Below are 21,155 nucleotides of genomic sequence, written 5' to 3'. Positions count from 1 at the left end.
GCATCCTAGCCATAAGTAATACTGCCAAAGGTGGCCCACACTCAGGCCACATGATGTCGGCCACATGACTCTCAGCCGAGTGCCCCGACTCTCAGCCGGAATCGGCCTAGATCCACTGCGCTAGCTGGGAAACGTTGTCTTGGATCAAATGTGATTTCCACCCACAGGCTGAGACGGCACTCTTGCTTCATTACGACTCACTGGTTATAGAACAGTGAGAACAAAACAGATGGGGGTTCGCTTTGATTGTGACAACATGTAAGCTGTATTTAGTCTCCAAATGTTTATTGAAACATAAATACATTTGCACAATGAGGACATCTCTCAAACACATTGTTACACTTTTTGGTTAGCAAGCTAGTGAATTTTTGCCATTTTGGCATTGACATGAAATCAATGAAAACACCTCAAAACAAGATACGGTATCAAGAACAAGATAAAACTAGCTGAAACGAGCCAGCTACGAATCACAAAATGGCATCTTCTTGTCATTTTTGCTAGTTATCTGATCATTCAGAATCATAACAAAGCAAGGCCACATTGATGCACACTCGTAATTTCTGTGACGTTGTCAGCCAACCCGTCTATACAACTGCTTTGTTACAAACATGTATGCTGGGGGATATGGTAATCACAAAGTCTCATCCCACCGGGCCTTCCTGACCCCCTATCTCATCCAACCTTGCTCCCATATCCCCCCTTTCCTAGGTCCCCTCATCTCAGTACCATAGAGTAGAGGTCAGTCTGCCTCTGTGAAGCCTTATCCTCCTGTGAGGATATAATATTGAAAAAATATATAACATTCTGATAAATAAGGTGAGGTGTTTGAGCTATGTTGGCAGGTCAAAGTCTCACCCTGTAATTTTACACACCTCTCACGCCCCAAACATGCCCAGGCAAAATATTCTGCCTTCCCCAGAGTGGAGTTCGATGCCAGTCTCCATGCCAGGTGAGATGCTGCCATGGTAGCTGTCACCTTTTGGAGAACTAGTGGGAAAGTCAAGGAAAGGCCTACTGGTGTACTGGCAAAACCATGCCAAGGACCCCACACTGCTGCCCTGAGGGTGCGAAACCCAAAACAGTCATGCTGGTTAAGAACATCTGCTAAATGACTTGAGTGTTACATGTAAAAGGTTACATTCTGTCCTTAACAACTGATGCTGGATCACCTCCACAGAGTACAGGAAGTTTGATTTAGTGACAACACAGACGATAGACAACACAGATGCTAAACTCTTAATACTGTATCTATGGCTCTGATAAGCTCTCCCGACCCTTCCCTTCCCTCCCCAGTTCCAACTATAACCATTACACACCAACAAATTCTGTTGAAATCTAGATGTTTCTCATTTTGCCAGTTATATGGTTATTATTAACCAATAATAACTTTATCCCAAGGGCTTCCAGGTTTATTTGTTATTTTTTTAAGATCCCAACTTTTTGTGGGTGGTTTTATACATTTCTATTGAGTGAAAAATGTGTTTTTATATTTGAAACAGGGTGCTGAGCACTCAATAAATACAACCACTAGCCAATGAGGTGTGATGTGGTACAGTAAAATATTTTTCTGTGTCAGAACTGAGAGGCGTCCCAAGTCCCCTATTATGTGTTGTACTTGGCTTTTATGTTTGTCCTCTTCAAACAATAATCATTTGGTTGCCTTTAATTTAACCTTAGTATATTCATGTATGACAGCAAATAATGAAAAAAATAAACATTATGTTTTTTACATTTGTATCGCAGTCTTGCAGTTTCTCAATAGTATGAGCTTGTAGTTTTATTATTAGCGAAAATGTTGTGATTGACTTCCAGGCATCCATATCTACTGTAGCATCGCAAAGATCAACACTGATCATTCCCTAAATCTGATCCTTGCCACATACAGTATCTCATTAAAGACCAGTACTGATTAGCAACAAACAGGTCACTGCATCCCGATGGAACAAGATTGTTATAATCGAGCAAAGTAATTAAATTCAATGCCTGCAGGACATTATTATTTGGCACACTTCAGACACATTGAGGCTCTTATGATATGATAGGTGTTTGTTAGGTCAAGCCCACACTTCTCGCATACACTATATATACAAAAGTATGTGGACACCACTTAAAATTTGTGGATTCGTCTATTTCAGCTACAACCTTTGCTGACCGATGTATAACATCGAGCACACCACCATGCAATCTCCATAGACAAACATTGACAGTAGAATGGCCTTACTGAAGAACTCACTGACTTTCAACGTTGGACTGTCATAGGATGCCACCTTTCCAAAAAGTAAGATTGTCACATTTCTGCCCTGCTAGAGCTGCCTCTGTCAACTGTAAGTGCTGTAAGTGCTGTTATTGTGAAGTGGAAACATCTAGGAGCAACAACAGCTCAACCACCAAGTGGTAGGCCACACAAGCTCACAGAACGGGACCGCCGAGTACTGAAGCACCTGTTCTCACTCACTACCGAGTTCCAAACTGCCTCTGGAAGCAACTTCAGCACAAGAACTGTTCGTCAGGAGCTTCATGAAATGGGTTTCCATGGCCAAGCAGTCACACACAAGCCTACGATCACCATGCGCAATGCCAAGTGTTGGCTGGAGTGGTGTAAAGCTCGCCGTCAATGGACTCTGGAGCAGTGGAAACCCATTCACTGGAGTGAGGAATCAGGCTGAACCATTTGGTAGTCTGACAGACAAATCTGGGTTTGGTGGATGCCAGGAGTACACTACCTGCCCCAATGCATATTGCCAACTGTAAAGTTAGCCGTCTTTCATGGTTTGGGTTAGCATTTCACTACACCCGCAATAACATCTGCTACAGATGTGTATGTGACCAATAAAGGTTGATTTGATTTGATGAGGGATGACGCTTCTGTTTCTTCAAAGTAGCTACCCTTTGCATTAATGACAGCTTTGTACACTCTTGGCATTCTCTCAACCAGCTTCATGAGGAATGCTTTTCCAACAGTCTTGAAGGAGTTCCCACATATGCTGAGCACTTGTTGGCTGCTTTTCCTTCACTCTGCTGTCCAATTCATCCCAAACCATCTCAATTGGGTTGAGGTCAGGTGATTATGGAGGCCAGGTCATCTGACGCAGCACTCCATCACTCTCCTTCTTGGTCAAGTAGCCCTTACACAGCTTGGTGGTGTGTTTGGGGTCATTGTCCCGTAAAATGTTTTTTTTATGATAGTCCCACTAAGTGCAAACCAGATGGGATGGCATATCGCTGCAGAATGCTGTGGTAGCCATGCTCCTTAATTGTGCCTTGAATTGTAAATAAATTACTGACAGTGTCACCAGCAAAGCACCACCACACCATCACACCTCCTCCTCCATGCTTTACGGTGAGAATCACACATGCGAAGATTATTCTTTTCATCTTCTCTGCGTATCACAAAGACACGGCGGTTGGAAACAAAAATCTCAAATTTGGACTCATCAGACCAATGGACAGATTTCCACTGGTCTAATGTCCATTACTTGTGTTTCTTGGCCCAAACAAGTATTTTATTCTTATTGGTGTCCTTTAGTAGTGGTTTCTTTGCAGCAATTCGACCATGAAGGCCTGATTTACGCAGTCTCTTCTGAACAGTTGATGTTGAGATGTGTCTGCAACTTAAACTCTGTGAAGCATTTATTTGGGCTGCAATTTCTGAGGCTGGTAACTCTAATGAACTTATCCTCTGCAGCAGAGGTAACTCTAGGTCTTCCTTTCCCGTGGCGGTCCTCATGAGAGACAGTTTCATCATAGTGCTTGATGGTTTTTGCGACTGCACTTGAAGAAACTTTAAAAGTTCTCTAAATGTTCTAGACTGACTGACCTTCATGTCTTGAAGTAATGATGGACTGTCGTTTCTCGTTGGTTATTTGAGATGTTTTTGCCATAATATAGACTTGGGATATATGGGATATAAAGAAGGACTTTAACGACCATTCATTGTGTAACTGGGACATTTGGGATTGCAAAAATATGAAGATCTTCAAAGTTAAGCGATTTATTTTATCGCTATTTCTGGTTATTTATCTCCGGTATGGAATATACTATTTTCCGTCTTAAATTTGATCGTTTATTTACATATTAGGGTACCTGAGGATTGATTAGGAATGTTGTTTGACATGTTTGGACCAAGTTTATAGGTAACGTTTGGATTCATTTTGTATGCATTTTGAATGAGGGGAAACGGGTGGATTATTGAATGAAGCACGCCAAATAAACTTAATTTTGGGATATAAAGAAGGACTTTATCAAATTAAAGGACCATTTGTTATGTAACAGGGACCCTTGTGATTGCAACCAGATGAAGATCTTCAAAGGTAAGGGATATATTTTATCGCTATTTCTGACTTTCGCGATGCATCTGCTTGGTTAGAAAATGTTTTTAATGCTTTTGTATGTGGGGCGCTGTCCTCAGATAATCGCATGGTGTGCTTTCGTCGTAAAGCCTTTTTGAAATCTAATTAACAAGAAGATTATCTTTTAAATGATGTATGACACCTGTATTTCCATGAAAGTTTAATATTATGATTTCTGTCATTTGAATTTGGCACTCTGCAATTTCACCAGATGTTGTCGAGGTGGGTCGCTTGAGGCACGCCTAGCCCAAATTAAGATCAAATTCTTATTTTCATTGACAGCCTAGGAACAGTGGGTTAACTGCCTTGTTCAGGGGCAGAACGACAGATTTTTACCTTGTCAGCTCAGGGATTCAATCTTGCAACCTTTCCGTTCCTAGTCCAACGCTCTAACCACTAGGCTAACTGCCGCCCAATAATTGCCCAACATCAGTGCCTGACCTCGCTAATGCTCTTGTGGCTGAATGGAAGCATGTCCTCGCAGCAAAGTTTCAGCATCTAGTGGAAAGCCTTCCCAGAAGATTGGAGGCTGTTATGGCAGCAAAGGGGGGGACCAACTCAATATTATTTCCCATGATTTTGGAATGAGATGTTCGATAAGCAGGTGTCCACATACTTTTGGTCATGTAGTGTATGTGGTTGGAAGGAGAGACAAAACAAATATTGCTGAAAAATATAAATGCAACATGTCAAGTTTTGTTCTCATGTTTCATGAGCTGAAATAAAAGATACCAGAAAAGTTCCATACGCACAAAAAGCTTATTTCTCTCAAATTGTGTGCACAAAGTTGTTTATATCCATGTTAGTTAGCATTTCTCTTTTGTCAATATATTCCATCCACCTGACAGGTGTGGCATATCAAGAAGTTGATTAAACAGCATTATCATTACACAGGTGCACCTTGTGCTGGGGACAATAAAAGATCGCTTTAAATGTGCAGTTTTGTCACACAACACAATGCCACAGATGTGTCAAGTTTTTAGGGAGAGTGCACTTGGCATGCTGACTGCAGAAATGTCCACCAGAGCTGTTGCCAGAGAATTGAATGTTAATTTCTCTACCATAAACCGCCTCCAACGTAGTTTTTGAGAATTTGGCAGTATGTCCAGCTGGCCTCATAACCGCAGACCTTGTGTAACTATGCCAGCCCAGGACCACCACATCCAGCTTCTTTACCTTTGGGATCATCTGAGACCAGACACCTGGACAGCTGATGAAACGGAGGACTATTTATGTCTGTAATAAAGCCCTTTTGTGGGGAAAAACTCATTCTGATTGGCTCTGCTCTGCAGTGGGTGGGCCTATACCCTCCCAGGCCCACCCCTGCCCAGTCATGTGAAATCCATAGATTAGGGCCTAACTAATTTACTTCAATTGACTGATTACCTGATATGAACTTTAACTCAAAATCGTTGAAATTGTTGCATGTTGTGTTTATATTTTTGTTCATTATATATAGTAAAATAACTAGATATATTATCTACAGATTATTACCTCCTATTCCCAGAGAGCTATATAGAACAGTGCTGATATGATAACGCAGTCAGCCAAAGAGCTTTCATCACAGAGATGAAGTGAAAGAAGTTCTATGTTAGACTGAGGCATGAAAGCAGTCTTGTCCCTCTACTCCCCCGCCACTTGGAGCAGATTTGTGGTGTACACTAAACCCTAGAACTAGACTGGAGGATCAGTGAATCCATGGGATTTCCTGGAGCCATTGGTAAACAGTTGAGGAGAATTTGTTTGGGATTTAGAATTCCAAGGGGTACCATATTGATACCAAAGGTTACTAAACGATTACATACATATTGTCATGGAATGTTTGGTGCCAACAAGGATAGTTTGCCAAAATCTTTTTATCTATGGATCTGGTATTTCAACATAGATGTGTACAGCCAAATGTTAGAGCTACCACCGGGAGAACTTAGTTGCAAAGAGAGCATGCAGAACAGACTTGTTGTTTCCAGACAAGACTCAAATCAAAAAGAGACAAGATGTTTCCTCTGTTCTGCTGTGTGACAGCTTGTGATAGATTCCTTCTGGCATTTATGGGGTCTTCACTGTGATACAAAGTGAATAAATCATGATCTCTTTTGCATGAATACAAAGCAGGATTCGAAATAGTCAGCCCAGATTTGGACCTTTTCGTCGAAAGATCCTTTTATACGTAGTTAGGTATAGCGACGGAGGAAGGATCATTTCCGATCTGGAATAATCTTGGCAGACCGTTTTCTATAAAAACTTTCAACACAATTTCCAGGAGAGAACTGAACCCAATCTCTTCCATATGGGGCCGTTTCATAAAAGAGAGGGAAAAGGGAAGTAAAACTCAGAAATGACAACATTGAAAACACATTTTGCAGTGTGTAAACCTCTTCCAGTGGTGAAAAGGGAGACATATCACAGATAATATGAGTGTGGGGGACTTTTACGAGCCCTTTCTCTCTGTTCCGGGCCTCTGGCGGGCCTTGGTTGACCTCCGAAGGGGAGACAGTTACAGAATATAACTCTCTTCATTTCTCCCCTCCACTCTCTCAAAGCACTACATCAGACAGTTTTGCCTGCAGGAATATGTCATAGCCCTGTGGAAGTGGGCCAAAGATGATACATGTACATACGCTGCCTTTTCAACATAAAACCCTCGCGCCCCGGCAAGCTGCTGCAAAACAGATGTCAGACAATATGGCCGCATTTGTGGTGGTCCTCCCTGGCGCATTCAGCCTAATTATAGACCTGGTTTATTTATCTTATTTTATATATGTGGTTTGGGATTTTGCTGTTTTTATGTCTCTTCGTAAACTTTTTCATATAGTTTAAATGTTGGATTATTCTGATTACTGGTATAATAAACGGTAAGGGGATTTCTGTCAGTCTTCTCTTGGAAATATAGCATTAATTATCTATGTAAAATAGCTAGGTTGGGTTTCAATCTGATCTCAGGTTATAGGCACGAAGGTTTTTAAAGAAATGTTCCCATTCATGGTTGGCTCAATCGGAAATTACCTTTGAAAGCTGCAATGCCTATAGCCCATGATCGGATTGAATCCTGGCATAATTTCATGCAATATACAATTCATACACATACAGTTCGTGAGAACCTCATTAGGTTCTCAAACCATCTTTGTATCACTTCTATGTATATATTTTTTTATCTCTCTCTCTCCCTCTCCTGTTTCGTCCTGGCATCTGTCTCAGGTCTCTACCTTGTGTTATTAGACAGTTGAGAAAAACAAATGATTGAAGAAAATGAGATGGCACCCTGATCCCTATAAAGTGCACTACTTTTGACCAAAGCACCATGGGTCCCCGTATGATACATGTTTCATTGTGTAATGGTTGAACCTGTGATACATCACCTCCTGAAGATATTTATAATCGCTTTGGCAACAGTGCAGTTTGGTGGTGTCAGTTGTTACAGTATATACAGACATGCTAATGAAGCATCATTGGTTTGAATCTACTCAAATGTATATTATGGTAACCCTAACCCTGACAAGCTCAGCTCAGATTTGAAGTGCATGCATGCCTTTGTCTGTATCTTAGTGCTTTTCCAGCTGAGTGTGTTTCAGCGAGGACTACTGTAGGGGATTTCATCATTGCTTGTCTGTGTCTGTTTCAATAAGGAGCAGGGAAGTGTGTATTTTTCCTCTGGTCAAAAGTAGTGCACTATGAAGGGAATAGGGTGCTATTTGGGATGTGGTTATTGAGATATTATACAGATTAATTATTTTGTTGGCAAATAGAGATAGGTGTCTAGTCAATAAGATTCCTCTCTACTGGCTCAACCAACTCCCCCCCCCCCAAAAAATGCAGACAATTACAGTTTGAATCATTTTCATGGCTTCTAAATTATGCTAAGTGGTTTAAAAGATGGTTGGTGTCATTGATAAAGTTGACTGTCTAGTTAATAGGAGAAATTGTGACACTGAAGCACTGAAGGAAACACCAGGGCTACATCCCAAATGGCACCCTTTTCTCTATGCAGTGCACTCATTTTGAAAAGGGACCATAAAGCTCTGGTCAAAAGTAGTGCACAACGTAGTGAATAGGGTGCCATTTGGGAAATAAACCAGCTCTTCACCTACACCACGAAGTTCAAAGTGCTTTACTCCATATACAATTATCTTTGCTCCAACAGGCATCCGTATCTTCAAAGATAAATCTTACTTACTGGTTATGTCATACAGAATAAAGTATATTAACTCAATATAATAAATAGTTTATTCATCCAACCTAAGAGACATCTACCATGTGAACATGAACAGTCTCTGGTCTAGGTCACATCTGCTTCTGTTGGTAATAACTCAAATATGTACCATAGGAGCCAACACTTCCTTTTATGCACAGGAATTCCAGTTCCTTTAGGTTTTTAATCACTCACCCTACAATAAAACCCCAGTCTCTGGCACACTAGTGTGGTTTTCCTACATTCCTTCAGGCGCACTGGCAGGCAGCTTGTACAGCTCCAAAGTCGTATGATACATGTTTCATTGTGTAATGATTGAACCTGTGATACATCACCTCCTGAAGTTATTTATAATCGCTTTGGCAACAGTGCAGTTTGGATGTGTCAGTTGTTACATACAGACATGCTAATGAAGCATTATTGGTTTGAATCTAAGCAAATGTATATTATGGTAACCCTAACCCTGACAAGCTCAGCTCAGATTTGAAGTGCATGCATGCCTTTGTCTGTATCTTAGTGCTTTTCCAGCTGAGTGTGTTTCAGCGAGGACTAGGTGATTTCCATCATTGCTTGTCTATGTCTGTTTCAGTAAGGAGCAGGGAAGTATGTCTTTTTCCTCTGAGGCTGCTGTCATTCTGATAGTTCTCTGTCAGATGATGATTACAATACCAGGCCTCCTAAAAGGAGAAGAAAAGAGCAATACCCATCAGGCCGAGACAAAAGCTGCTCTGACCTGAGCTGTATCTCTCTTTACAGAGTAGGATACTGGTGCTCTCTCCTGACTAAACGACTCAGACAGTGGAGACAGTTTCAGTGCCTTCGCGTGAGGATATCACACACACATAGAGAAACACACGCTCACATCTGGGACTGTCGTTGAGAACTCAAAGTTTGCCGATGACACACACCAGTCTCACACACACAGTCTCAGAACACATTGGTTTTGGTATGCCCAGCACACAGCAGTAAAATACACTGTGATGGTTATTGGCATGGAGGGAGTGAGGGAGCAGCAGAGGTCAGCTCAGTTCAGTCCCGCGGAGGAAAATAACACATGCCGGTTGTTTTCTCAGTGCTCATCCCTTCTCCTTTTAAATAACACCTGCCAGATTACCACCAAAAAGGCCTACAGTATATACAGTCAGCATGGGGAATGTTTACACTACAGATGTAGGATCTTCATTTTTGCAAGTTTGCTATAGCAGGAAAATAATCCTGCCACAGGAGGAAAATTGAATTATTATGCGGATTATAATTAATTGACATTTTTCGTAAGGGAAAATCAAGTCTGAAAATTCAAAGTGGAAATGACAAACTTCAGAACCCTTGTTAAACCTCAAATACACAACAAATGTAAAATGTCCTGCATTGCAGGAAAGGTATCCTGCAACAGGATGATCAGATTCTGCTTGGATTGTATATTTGTCTTTGTGTATGTTGTTCTGCATTGTGAAGGTTTACTGTATGTACAGCACATGTGTAATTCCCTTGCATTCCTTTGATTTCCCTGCTTCCCTTGCTTTCCAAGGCTCTACATTTAGCCTTACTGTTAAGAGTAAATATATGCTAAACTACAGAGGAGCGCCACAATGAATTGATTGCAAAGAAAAGCAGGGGAAAATGAGCTGGAACCAGGTGGGGGAAGTTAATATAACCATGGAGGGAAATGTGCAATATTTTCACTGGCTATGACATCAAGCTGTACAAACAGAAGGATCCTGGGCATTTTTACCAGACAAAGAGACATGTCGGCCAATAAGAAGTAGACTTCAGCATTTCATTCAGTGGATGTTCTCCTGAGTAATGTAGCTAGTTGATCACAAACAGGATGTAAGAATGTGTGAGGCTTTTGTCCACCGTATGTGCATGCATGCATGTCTGTCTGTGTGTCTGTGTGTCAGTGTGTCTGTCTACGTGTGTGCCAGTATGTCTATGTGTTATTTGACTTTGACATAACTGTACACTTTCAGGCTGCCATCCTCTCTCCTGTAGACAATTAAAGCAGTGCACTGCCAAGAAAAGCTAAGCTGGCTGCATGTTAAATGGTGAGCTGCAGGCAGAGCTAAGCACAACATTCTCCTAATGAAGGGATGGTCCAGTGCCAGGTCACAACAGCCCTCTGTAAGGAAGAGGAGACAGGGAGTTATGCTTTTTATACAGATGACTGGTCTGTAATGTGTATGTGGTTGTTTTACATCTCAGCATATTATTGGATGTTGAAGATATTGAGCAGTATTGGCCTGGTACATTTATTTGTTTTTATTTGTTTGTAAATGTACTTGAAATGGAGTTTGTTTGGGGTATTGTTTGTTTCTTTAGTTAGCAGTGGTCACTTGCACAAAAGGATCCCTAACATTAACTTGAGCCAATAAGATTTAAGAGATTTTTGTTGTGTTTCCGTCTGATGACACAGAAGATTTCCCAAGAGTGTCTCTGATCTGCAGCCACCATCCCTCACAATAAGGAGTGTTGTCTGTGGGGAGATCTAAACAAAGCCACTGGCTGCTGTGGAGGAGTTTATGTACAATGACAGAAAGAACTTGATGGTGATGAGTTAAGGCTTTGATCGAGATAGTACTTACTTCTAGTTTATTGTCTATATTGTAGCAATTACTTCAACGACATATTGTTTGGCTTCCACATGTACCCGTTAATGTGTGTCAGAGTTAGTTTACTGCAAGAGTGCAGGAGTTACCTCTTTTACATCTCTGATTGCTACCATTTGGCAAATTATCAAACAGTCCCATCATGACATGATTAACTCAGCCTTCTCCTAACACTTCACTGACCGCCTTCCATCCACTCTCTTCTCTCCATCTCGCTTCCCTCGCGTTTACTGCTCTCTGTTTTCTTTTCTCGTCTGGGCCACAACATAAGCAGCATGTGACTTCATGTGTTTGTTGTTAGCAGTGCATAATTGTGTTTTAAATCTATTCGCTGACTAGGGACAAATTAGGTTAATGTTCCCATATTTTCCGCCCCAGTTGTTTAAAGAGCTTGTGAGAGATTGTGTGGCTTGTGTTTTCACGGCACGGACCAGAAAGCCTTTCTTGATTGATGTTGGACAGTGTCGTTCCTGATTATTAATGTTCAGCTCGATGCCCAATCCTTCTTTTCCTCTGGGCCTTCCTCGACACCTCATCAACCACTAAAGCCGTATATATCAGGCCTGGTGTATTCAAAAGAAACTCATTGTTACTGTTACAATATCTTATCAATCATTACACACTGCACAGAGGATTCTATGCATGATCAAGAACGCAATCAAACAAAACACAAGTTCAGGTCATACACCCTCTTATCCCTGAATAATGTTTAGGATTGCCTATGATTCTTCATGGCGAAAGAATAACAAACTGGAGAATTCCTAATGATACCATGATTGTAGTTGGGGGTGTCAGTATGTTTTGAGTTGACTTAAGCCAATGTGACATTGTCTTGCGTCAGGTATCTATCTACCTATGCTACAATTGCTCATGGTCTACAATTTAGGCTTCAATCACAACCGTAGTTATTCCATCATGGCCATGAAATGAAAGATTAAAAGTAAGGATTAGTAATGAGTATCATTGCTCTGATGTCTTTACGCTACAAAATAACCGTCAATGAGGCAACCCTTAAAAAAACTAAAAAACACACTTGCTTTCCATACACTTGTGAACAAATCACATTTGGTTTTCAGACGTGTGTTTTTTTGCACCACTTCCAGCTACATCTGGTCTCCCATCCAAGGACCAACCAGGACCAATCCTGCTTAGCTTCAGAGACAAATCAGCAGTGGGATGCAGGGTGCTATGTTGCTGGAATGAATGTGCCAAAACTTGTAACTGTAAAAAAGGTAACAAAGCAAAGGCCAGGAAAACATAACCAAATATAGGGAACATTGCAGGAAAGGCATTTTATTTAATAACCTTATAATAAAATCACTAAGAACCTTTTTTGCATCCATGTACAATTAATTTGTTCTCGCATTTCAAAATGATTTCCTTGCTATAGTTTGTTTTGCTATGTCGGACTTCCACATCTGTGGTGGAAGGTGGCAGAACTTTGTCTGAGGTTGGTACCGCTGATGAGCCAACTTCTGTCTGTAGCCTCTGAACCATTTGGGCTACACACTAATATGACCGTTCTATGGAAAGATGAGACCACCGTTTCTAAACCCAGAGGCGCAACATCTCGAGAATTCCGGAAACACTTGCGAAACAGACCAAGCAGACCTGGCTGGGTTTTTTTAAAAGTTTTTTGGTTGTTCGTTTTCTTGAAATCTAAAGGCACAACCTAGATTCGAGTCAATGTCTTAAGTAGTTGAACATGTTATTACACCAACCTTGTGAAAGTGACAAACTGACACATTTTCATTTTCATCAAAAACAACTTTATGTTGAAGTAATGCCTTTGATCTGATTGCCTACACATGTGCATGCAGTTTGGCACAAGACGTCCGTTAGACACAATGACATGTTTCTGCGCTCAGCTTGCCAACGTCGCCATGACAAGTGTGATCAGGGATTTCTATTGGAGAACAGTTTCTGCCTATCTTCATACTGTACTGTTATTGATGAGACTCTCATGAACTCAATGGTGTTCTCCGTTTTTCTCTACAACCCCCAAGTGTCACGGGACTCGTCTGGAGGTAACCCGGTACCTAAAATGTATGGAAGTGAATGGGGCATTTCCACATCAAAAGTATACGGATAATTCCACGTTTTTTTCTGTCCACTGCTCCGCAAATGTCCTGCAAAATCATTCCCTTGTCCGCATTTGGGCTTTTAAGATGTGGTCACCCTAATTCCACCCGTGGAAACATTGGTACTGCAACATGTTAACACCATATTTTCACGTGAGGAGAATAACATTACTTCAACCCCACATGTGAACTTGCAATTACACATGTGAAAGGCATATTTTCACGTGTGGAGTTTTCTTGCATGTGATCCCGCAAATTAGATTTTCACATGTGAAACTGCAATTCTCCTCACATGTGAAATGGTGGTGTTAACATGGTTTCACGTGTGAAATGTAAGCTCAGCATGTAAAACAGCAAATTTAACATGTGTTTTTTTGTAAGGGCACATTTCCTTGGAATCTGAGGGTGATGTTCAGAATGTGGCTATTTATAGATTAATTTCCCCAACTGCTGTTGGGACATGGCTGCTTAGGGGGAACCTTATCAGCCGATTTCGGGATGATATAATTCATACAGGGCTTCAAACACATCTGTGGGGAGGTGGGAGGAAGAAGGGTTCACATGCTGATCTCTGTTTCTCAGCCCAGTGTTAGCCAACTATCATTCATCCTGGCCAGGCTGGTGAGGTAATGGCAGTCAGATCTCCCTGTCTGCTGGACTGTGGACCCGGAGGCCAGAGCAGCTTCATCCAGAGAGTCAGAGAGGAGACATGGGACTCTGACCGGACACACTGAACTCCTGATCGTGTGCTCATTCCCAACCCTCCCTCGCTCCCCTTCCTCCTACTCTCTCCCTTCCTCCCTCCCTCTCTCGCTCCCAAACCAGGTCAGCAGGTTCAGATACATAGAGAGGAAGAGAAAGAGACAGAAAGAGACAGAAAAGAGAAAGAGAGTGAACGACACAGCAAGCAAGGGAAAGAAGAGAAAGGGAGAGAAACATTGACAGAAAGAGAGAGAGAGGGATGCAGAGTGAAATCATAGCAGTGTATGATGGATGGCAGGAAGAGATGGCCAGTACATTTGACACACTGCTCTCTGACCAGACCTTTGGGAGGACAAGACATTACCAGAACTTTGAATCCTTGTAACAGACACGGAGAGAAAGCAATCCTTAAAAAGGCGTTGTTGTCTGCCATGAAGCATCAATGTGTACACACCAAACGTGTTATCCTGCTGTTACTACTGGGATAAGCATGAATCATTCTGGATGGGACCCTGGAAAAGGATTCAGGATTCTGGGCGGAGCACGCCCGAGTTTGTACATTGACATCAGCATCAGCACCTGATTTTGTCCAATGTGGTCATGTCCAGTGTGAACTATAGTTACCTCTTCCGTCCTGTTCAGGGACATTATGCCATATAAATTATTTCCCATTTGTATTGGTCCATCAATGAAATCTATTAACCTACAATGCCTATTCAACTTTATCTTCAGACTGTTGTCAACAACAGATTTGTAATTTGTGATAAATACCTTGCCAACTGGCACATTGAAACACAGGAAGCATGGTAGAATGATTAAAACAACCACTTCAACACGGATCTATTTAGATCACAGAATTTAGAAAAGTCCTAGAGAAACACCTTCTGCATATTCTAAACACACACAGACACACACAAACACACACACACACACACACACACACACACACACACACACACACACACACACACACACACACACACACACACACACACACACACACAATCACACACACTATTTGCTCGTTCATGCACCTCCTCCTTTGTAGCTCTCCCAAAATGTCTGTGTATTTATGAGACCTGAACGCCACATAAATTCTCCTTCACAGGACGGTTGGCAGCAGCACCTCTTTTCCCATCCCAGGCCTTAAACCCAGAGCACCTCTCACACACACACACACTCACGCACCTACACACACACGCGCGCTCTCACACACACAATGCACGCTCTCACAAACAGTGGGTCGTCTGTCTGGCCTGCCTTTGTGAGCGCTGATCGGTTCGGTTCTGGGAAACTCTCCCTTTACCCTCTCTACAACACCAGTAAAAGCTCCCCATGAAAAAAGGTCTGAATGGCCTGTAGACACAGAACAATGTGAAGACAAGGTAATGGAAGGATTCTGTGTGGGCTAGGGTTATTTAAACACAGATATCGTAAATTAAGATGGATGTGACTGTAAACGACAGACAATGTTTGTTACTGTGTAACGTGTGTTTGAGTGTGTTTGTCACAGAGGAAACATCATGTCAAGACTAAAGTATTATAACTAATTACATTTGGCATTTGCTGTTGATTTACACTATACTAAATGTGCACATTTTAAAAGGTACTTGCATGACAGCTAAATGTGTTTGTGTGTGCGGGTGTGTGTGTGCATATTGTATGTATATGTGTGTATAACCCAGCTTGTCCAATCAATGAGAAGGTGTTCCTGTCTGTGTACACATTTCCCCGAGGAACTCAAACGACCCATGGCCCTGAAATTCCATTCTCTCTCTGGTCCTTTCATCCATTGTTCCAATGGAAGCATTCTGAGAAGAATTGCATTCTAAAGAGGTAAGACTACGGGTACGGAAAAAAACACTCATTCATAATTCTCTTTCTATCCCTCTCTTTCCATGCTCTCTTCATAACCTCCATTTTCCCCCTCTATTTCTGACACTCACTTGGGAGCTCTGGGCTGTCTGTTTGCCTGTGTATGGGAGAGTTTTGTAATAATTCCAGTTTTCATAAAGAGTAGGGTATCAAACCTGTCAGTGATACAAATAGCATATGTCAAGTGCCTGGCAGGGTTTGATCCACTCTGATGGGACATAGATCCCTGAAAGTGGAAAAATAACCCATTCTCCTGTGCTCGCTCTCTCTCTCTCTCTCTCTCTCTCTCTCTCTCTCTCTCTCATCCATCTGTTTTTACTGCAACAAGTAGTTTGATAGATGGTTTCTGTTAGATTTACCAGCAAACATCCGCCTGCAGATAGATAGACTAGAATGTAAGCAGGTTGAAAGATAAACGTGTAGACTGACAGACGTACTCATCATAACAGACAGGCACACAGGCAGGCAGGCAAATAGACCGACAGAGAGACAGTTCACACATTTTCCCAACTCCCTATTCTCCTTTCAGAAACCTACTTGTAAAGGTTCTGGATTTATTTTGGATCCAACATTGGACGGCTGACAATATCTAGGCCAAAGGAATATTTTTTGTCTAGAGAAAAATGAAGAGGCGCATTTATTAATGGGAAAGGTTTTCCGTTCACAAGCCAGCCTTTTTCACTGTTGCTCTGGCACCTTGCGGAGCACAACGTTCCAGGTTTCGGACCAGGAACCCATCTCATTTGTATATACTGTTTTCTATACTATTCTACTGTATCTTAGTCCGTTCAGCTCTGACATCGCTCGTCCTTATGTATATGGTTTTCATTCATTCCTACTTACATTTGTGTGTATTGGGTATACAGTATGTTGTGAAATTTGTTAAATATTACTTGTTAGATATTAATGCACTGTAGGAGCTAGAAACACAAGCATTTCACTACACACGCAATAACATCTGCTAAGCACATGCATGTGACCAATACAATTTGATTTGACTTGATTTGAAAACATGACCATGTCCTGTTCGACAGCCCTGTGAACACACACTGGACACACCCCGTGGTGACTTCATAGTACCCTCTGGGGAACTGAGGTGGCGTGAATGCGCGGTGACGCAGCTCTTACCAACCTCTATAAAATAAACATAAGATATTTGATTGATGGGTCAGTGAAGTAACTACACATTTGCGTATTTAGGGTAATTTAGGGTTACAGTTATGGTGGTAGAGATAGAAATATAGAACCAGTGCCCAGGCACTTTCAGTCCCCAAGTGTTGATGGACACGGGGGTACATGTAACTCTCGGCACGGACCCAATGGGGTGCTGACGACAGGCGTATGGGCAGTGAGAATGACATGGGGGGGGGGGTGTGTGTGTGTGTGTGTGTGTGTGTGTGTGTGTGTGTGTGTGTGTGTGTGTGTGTGTGTGTGTGTGTGTGTGTGTGTACACCATGAAACATATCATTTATTCCAATACACTCCAGGCTCAGGCCTTTGACATACTCTGAGCAAGATAACCTTGGATATTGAATAGTAACAGTTAATTATAGAAGCAATAAAAGCCTAGTGCGCAAATTTTGTGAGAGAAAAATAACATTTATCAGCAACACGGTTATGAATGAGTGGTCATTGGTCAGAGTTTATATGAGGTCCAAGGTCAAATTCTCAGGTCAAATCTTCAGTCCATCAGGTCAGCAGGTGAAACCAAACAAGTTTCCCCTGGGCTTACACTCAGGTGATAAAGTATTCCCAACAGGTTTTAGGACACTACTAACGAAAGAACAAGGGAGGGAGCTGAGGGCATTCAAATTGATCGCGTCACTCCAAAACCCCAACCGTGAGATCCTGTCTGAAGATCCTGATCCTGTCTGAGATCCTGTCTTAACTGGCTATATCCACGTGTTAAATGGGGAACTGGGAGGTGAGGCAGCCCTATTGTGGGGGTTAGGGTTGTGGTTGAGGGTTAGGGTTAGGATGTGGACATGAAGCTAGGGTAAGAGTTAGGTTTATGGCTAGGGTTAATGCTGAGAGTACAATGTATTAAAAACCAATGGAGGGATCGGAGAGAGTTCTAGCAAGGGCTTAGGAGCTTTATTGTTATTGTCCCTATTGGTCGGGTTGGAAGTAGGGCAGGTGCGGTGGCCTCTGTTTTCTCTCTTCCTCTCAGTCTCTCTTGTTGTCGATCTCTCTCCCCAGACAGGAGGAATGCTGGGTAAATGAGGCTGTGGTGAGATGAGGCAGGGGAAGACTACTGCAGATATACAGAAGGGGTCTGGCAGTCTCAGAAGATAACTCATAGGGAAGGAATTATGGTGGTATTGCCAGGAAAATTTTACTGATTGAAAATAGAGAGTGGGACGATGTGGATTTTTATTTATTTTTTTACCTTTATTTAACTAGGCAAGTGAGTTAAGAACAAATTCTTATTTTTCAATGATGGCCTAGTGGGTTAACTGCCTTGTTCAGGGGCAGAACGATGATGAAGGTGAGAGAGTGAAAGATGCAGAGAGGGAATGATTGTTAGGCAGAGATGTAGGGTTAGGGTGAGACCACACAGAGAGTGGATGGGGTCCCACTCTCTGGTTCTACTCAAGGTTCTCCCTAGGGGGCCATTGAGCACTTTGCATTATCTGAAATAAAATTGATTTGTTGAATTATCACTTGATTTTGCTCAGTTATCACCCCACTCCCCCTCACTCTCCTTCCTTCTTCTCTCCTTACTCTCATCATCCCTCTGTACTTCGGACTCAGCTTCCCAGCCCGGCCCAGGGCCATAATTTCACATTGCTGACATTAATCTAGGGTTTTCATTCAAGCCCCCAAGTCTCCCCATCCCTTTTAAGGGGAAGAATGATGAGTTTCAGAAGGCTGAGGTTAGTGGAGTATAAACCACTAACATCTGAGGGAAAGTTACACGGCCGGTAGTTATGCAGGAAACCTGAACATCCAAACAGCAAAGAAAAAAAATATTCATCACCAAAGTGAGTGAAACTTGAATGAATTCACTATCCTGGTGCACTTTGTCTGCAACGACAGCATCATATCAGACTTTTAGGACACAGCCTGAGTATCAAGATGGACTTCAAGGGCCAATAAGCTGTAAAGCAGGACACAGTTAGACAGACAATGCATAGACAGAGTAGTTTTAATATACCATCCGTTTACAAATCAGTTCAAAGTACAGTAAAAATAATTGGCTTTGATACTTAGCAATACTCCGCAGTTATATTCAATAGCTCACGATGCATTGCATCCATGCATTAGTACTGTAGCTTTTACAAAAAAATACTATATTATATACTTCACTATGCATACACATATTCATTTATATAATTTACTTCCAATAAAAAACAGAAAGAACAGAAAATATAACTAAATGCACTTTTCTCATCAAAGGACTTGTTCAGATTGTTAATTTGGAGTAAGCAAATGTCAATGTGTAAACTCATCAAATAAACATCAGCTATCAAATAACCATCACATTTTTAGATACAGTGAAGCCCTTCATATACATTTTGTATACAGAATGTTTACCACTAGAATGTAAGGCTAGAATGTCTTCTTGTGATGTGCAAATAGTGTTCTCTCTAAAATACCTCAAGTCTTCATCTACTATTCGGCTACAAGAAACTACTAAACTATGCCTAACTCTATCCTCTAGAACTGTCTGTTTCTATTCCTTCATCTCTCTCTACCCCTCCTTCTCCTCTCTCAGTCTCCCTCTCTCTTTATTTCTCTCTAATCAGAATGAATAAAGCCCTGGGCAGTGGACATAGAGGGTTATCTGCCTCCTCCAATCTGCCCAACCTTGTTCGGACACTCTACCGTCACACACTCTAGGGACATTTTCACTCTATCACAAACTACTTCACTATCCAAACAAATTAGTGGAGATTAAATTCAAGATAAAGCCAATAATACATTTGAAAGAATTACTCACAATTGTTACTGTTAGTCACACTTGAAGATATGACAACTTGCACTGCCCTTGTCTCTGTCCACACGTCAAGCATCCAATATGGTGAATGTAATTTATCTAAAATAAAACATCTGTTTGTATGAAGATTCCTAATTTCACTATACTGTATACAGAACAAATAAGTATTTTAATGTGTGTAGCTTGTGCAGTGTTTGCACAATACATGTTTTATTCTCTCTCACACATTTTGATCACACCACGCAGCAATTGGACAGGCTACAGTTAAAATTGTTAAATGTCTTTTACAGATGTCACTCACTATTACTGTAGTTTAACAAAGGAAACAATCATAGAATCAAACAATACATTCAGGGGGAAAGCTAGGGTTGGACAAGTTAGCCTCTCTTCATTTTCAGAACATCACCGAGCAGAAAAAGATCAGTCCCTGTCCTCCACTTTATCTGGAAGACCTCAACATGTAGTCTTCTCATTGGTTTCCAACATGTCAATCTCAGCTCATGAAACCAAATGTTGGCACCTTTTTAGTGATTAGCCATTAACACTGTACTAATTTGATTTGAAAGTCATTCCTTCATGAAAATGGCACTACTCTTAGTTTAATGAATGTCTCTTTAAAAAATAACTGATGGGGCATTGTGCAGAATAGACCACTGTGTACACAACACTGAGAGCAAAACTCAATCAAAAGGTCTATGTTGTGACAGCTCAATATCAAAAAGCGGAACAGCACATCCAATGATCAGAATTTAGAACCAACACACTACACAAAAGCCACTGAAACAGGAAACGTCAAGGCAAATTTGTGTCAATCATTTAGCTTTGAATGCAATGCAGGCTATGGCAAGTAGGTCTGTAGAGTCAATGCCTGTGTGTTGGACTAGCTAGAGTGAGGACAGAGAGGATGTCCCTCTCCCCTCTAGTCTCGCGTTGCCACACTTCCAAGTCTTGTTCACTTGGGTATTGAAATGAATGTGAAAAAGTCCTAAATCTTACTTACAGTAGGAGCTACAACCCACTGGACTGGACTGGTAATGGAAACACATTGTACCCTTCTCATCAGAGAATTCAATCAAGTCAGTATGTGTTTATTAAAAGTGTGAGTATTATATGGCAGAGCCATCGTCAGCTAATTTGAGTACAGTAAATGTATGAAGATGATGGATTGAATATAAACTGAACTGTTGAAAAAACAAAAGAACAATAACACATGAGTAAAGTGAAATGCTATGATATAAAATCCTGCATTCTCTTTTAGGTAACCAAAAGTATGTTCTAAATGACCTTATAAACTGGGTGGTTCAAGCCCTGAATGCTGATTGGCTGACAGCTATGGTATATCAGATCGTATACCATGTGTATGACAAAACGTTTATTTTTAATACTCTAATTACCTTGGTAAGCAATAAGGCACCT

Source organism: Salmo trutta, chromosome 16 (genome assembly GCF_901001165.1).
Source record: "Salmo trutta chromosome 16, fSalTru1.1, whole genome shotgun sequence".
NCBI lineage: Eukaryota > Metazoa > Chordata > Actinopteri > Salmoniformes > Salmonidae > Salmo > Salmo trutta.
This window is presented reverse-complemented; position numbering follows the sequence as displayed.